Source organism: Oncorhynchus kisutch, linkage group LG5, assembly GCF_002021735.2.
Source record: "Oncorhynchus kisutch isolate 150728-3 linkage group LG5, Okis_V2, whole genome shotgun sequence".
NCBI classification, from domain to species: Eukaryota; Metazoa; Chordata; class Actinopteri; order Salmoniformes; family Salmonidae; genus Oncorhynchus; species Oncorhynchus kisutch.
The window spans coordinates 15,233,677-15,237,536 of record NC_034178.2 but is presented as its reverse complement, the minus strand read 5'-3'; the positions used below and the strand labels follow the sequence as shown (position 1 = coordinate 15,237,536).

The 3,860-nt window shown below is 44.0% G+C and overlaps 1 pseudogene; it reads right to left on the bottom strand.

Moving 5' to 3' along the window:
* Window positions 1–302: 302 nt before the first annotated feature.
* LOC109890451 (zona pellucida sperm-binding protein 3-like) lies at window positions 303–2,033 on the bottom strand (annotated as a pseudogene).
* Window positions 2,034–3,860: the final 1,827 nt, after the last annotated feature.

Sequence of the window (3,860 nt, the reverse complement as noted above, 5' to 3'; positions counted from 1 at the left end):
AAACTCGATCCCCATAGACAAACCGGTTTGCCACTGTAGTAAACGAGCAAGCCTCGTGTTCTGGGTCAATGGAAGCAGAGGCCGACCTTGCTCTCAGATGACATGTGATGTACATTTATAGGAAGGTAGGAGAGATATGACCTGTACAGGGTTGTGTTCATTAGAGTACACAACAACAGAAAGTCAAAGTCAGTGTTTCTTATTGGAAAAGTCCAGGTATTCCCTATTTGTTTCTTCCATTTAGTGCCTAATGAACATGACAGGTGAGTACAGTACATACAGACTAAAAAATGAAATGGCCTTCAGGTGAATGCGTCGTTACTCACAGAACTCCTCTCATCTTGGTGGAACCTGAAGGCCTCAAGCTGAAACTGAAGTTTGTCATCCTGGGTTTGCTGCAGGAAGTGGGACTTGGAGCCTGTCTGTCTAGCATCAGTCAGACACCTAATGGGATGAAATAAAAACAAAGTTTAATTTACATTCACAATATACAGAAGTATAGTAAGGGGAATGCACACGCACCGCTCACGCACCCATGGTTCTCAATGAAGGAATATCCACGGTTTAGAAGCCCTTTCAGGGGCCAGCGTAGCCACACAGCTGTCCACGGAGACACGGAGAGTTGTGTGGTGGGCTTGGATAATGGAGGCTCACAACTCATGACATACCCCAGAAAGTAGACACTGGAGGGCCTCTCAAATCGCCAGTCATCTGAAAGAGAAGAAAAGCTAAAGCAGCAATAGGGCCCTAGAGTTGAGGTGTCATAATACCCATAAAACCTAGCAGTCAAACAGGGAAATGGTTCCAGTTGTTTTTCCACCATTCATTTTTTTTGCTCTGCTCTCTTTACTCTCAGATTCTAAAATGCTAATTAGCATCCATGTCGACATCATGCAAGACTCATGCAAATCCCCGCAAGGACCTGTATGTCATCTCTAGCTGACACCTTTGCTAGCAGGTATTGTGTGAATTTCAAACTTGCACAAAACAGTACAGAGAATTGTCAATTTAAATAGACTATGCCAATGTATCCATTACTACATTTAGCCATCATTAGATAGTTAATCCAGAGATTCTTACCTTTGCCTTGATTCGGCAGTCTCGTCCAGATCATCATGGCATTTGTAGTGCTTTATGATAGCCACATTAGCATTTCATGGGGGGGGGGGGGGAGGGGGGTAAATACAGGAGAATACATAAATTAAAGTGACTGTCCTAGAGAGATTGACACAGTTATCAAAACATCATGGCAGAGTAAGCCTACATAACAATGCCCTATGGGGAATATGAGTGGAACCACTTCCCTGTTTGACCGCTAGGTTATGGGTATTATGACTGATACGGTGGTTCTCTATAGCCCAAAATGGCAGAGGTCAACTTTAAAGGTGTAGCCTCACCTTTATTTCCAGTCAAATATGCGGCCCCTGCGCTTGTTTTCAAAGTTTGAGGGCAGGCCTTGGGGATTAAGAATTTGCTTTGCTTCTTGGCCAAATGTGTTCACAGTATCTCAAGTTTCTACTGGAGTGATGAAAGTTACAGATTCCACCTTTAAACCCTATGTTCTATACCCACCTGTCAAGAGCCTGAGAGAGATAAGACCAGCTGCTGCTCTGAGACCTTGGTGGAGGCGAAGGGAACCCAGGTAGGCTTCAGAGCATTACTGGTCACATTGTGCTTCCTGATGGATACAAACGTTTTACAGCCAGAGCCAGGGTTGTGTTCATTAGAGCATGACACAGAAAACATTTGAAAAGTGAGAATTAAATAAATGTCCTTAGCTTTGATAATGGCATTCAACTCCAAACTCATTTGTTCTTACAATGGGAGTGCCTTTCCCAAGGACATCCTGCTTGACCTCCACCCGAACCACGTCCTCCCTGCACTGGACCGCTACACTGGTGGCAGACACTGGATTCTTCCGCTCAAACTTATCCGGCTCTTTTGCTTCCTCCTTCACCATATGGTTCCGGACTCGGCCATGCACAGGCGGTTTCCCTGGTTGAAACGCCGGTTGCTTTCTGGCAGGCTGTTGAGGTTCATATTTTACAGGCACCTGGGTTGGTTACTGAACAGGGTTTCTATGTTCAAACTGTACAGGAGATGGTGCAGGTCTCCCGTGCTCAGTGTGCACAGGGACTTGAACAGGTATCCTTTGTTCAAATGGCATAGCGGTCTGAATAGATATTGGGTGGGTATCCTTGAGTCTGTGCTCACAGGCTCTGCGGCTTGCTGCTGTGGACCATAGCTGGCAAGGTTAGATGTTTCTTGACTACGTGATTGCATTGGAAAACGTCAACTCTGAGCATAACTAAATGACCTGAATGAGACAAGCACAACAAACCCGACCAAATCTACTCGCAGCCCCATTCTGATTTTTGGACATAGTGTCCATTGTGGATTCAATGACATTTCATTTTAAAGCAGAATCTGTGCGCTTGCTCCTGACTCCTCCCGCTTGTCGTAAGTGAAATTGCTGCCCGGAGAGTTGCACAAGATTATGGGTGTGTCTCAATACTCTTTTGTGGTTTTCTATCCTTGTCTCCTGTCACTCATAGAGGGTAGGGCATGAAAGGACTCTACACTTTTGAGATGCACCCTCAGTATAACTGACTTTTGCTTATAAGCTGTGTTCGAATTCTCATACTAACTGTACTATTTGTGACGTAAATTGAGTATAAAGTATGCTTATTGGTCATAGTATGGATATAGTTAGTATGCCAAAAGTACCCGGATGTCGTACTAAGTACTTTCTGGGCCCATATTGCAATTCTTCCGAAAATGGCGGAAAATATGTAGCCTAAGTCCGACAACGCATTGAAGATTGGGGCAACATGTAGCCTAGTGGTTAGAGTGTTGAACTCGTAACTGGAAGGTTGCAAGATCAAATCCCCAAGCTGACAAGGTAAAACATATGTAATTCTGCCCTTGAACAAGGCACTTAACCCACTGTTCCTAGGCTGTCATTGAAAATAAGAATTTGTTCTTAACTGACTGCCTGGTTAAATGAAGGTAAAATTCTATAACTGAATGATATTTATAGTTTTGGTTATGACAAGAGGACAGATAATTAGGGCTTTCAAAAGATTCAAAATGTAATCAAGTTAATCACAGGATTTCCTGTGAATAAATTCTGAATTTGCTAAAATGAAGTTGTAATTTAGGATTTTTCATATTAAAATAGAGCGAGTGCCCATTTATAAGCCCTATGAGGAAAAGCCATCACACCCTGGGGGTTTGAAGCTTGGCCTCTCTACGGGGATCTTAAACGTCCACGTCAGATGATCAAGTGGCTCCAGTGGCTTGAAGAATGTGGACTGTGGCTGTGTGTGTGTGGCTGTGTGTGTGTGTGTGTGTGTGTGTGTGTGTGTGTGTGTGTGTGTGTGTGTGTGTGTGTGTGTGTGTGTGTGTGTGTCCGTGTGTCAGGTGATTTATGATCGTTCCCAGTGGTGCGTCAGATGGAGGGGAGTGTGAGGGACAGTGAGCAGGCCTCATCTGGAGCCTATATGAGCTGTCAACAGGCCTGTCAATCACACCTAAGGGGCGGGGAGACAGAGGGCCAGGAAGTACATGGCTCCAGTCTTTATGGTTGAATTACAATATGAAAACGTCCTCATTTACTGACCTCTACCCTTGTTGATTTTCTTGTAAAGAAATAGGAAAATGCTTGGATGGGTATCAAGAATGTGGCAATGTAGTAGAAATGCTGTCTAGGCTTCAGTTCAACAGGCTAACCCTCGATGACTTGGGTTTAAACACACACACACAGCCACACAAATAGACACACACAGACATTCACCTACTCATCTGTGGAAATTCTGAAAAGAAACATCACATATTAATCTGTAAGGACTATTCTTGGA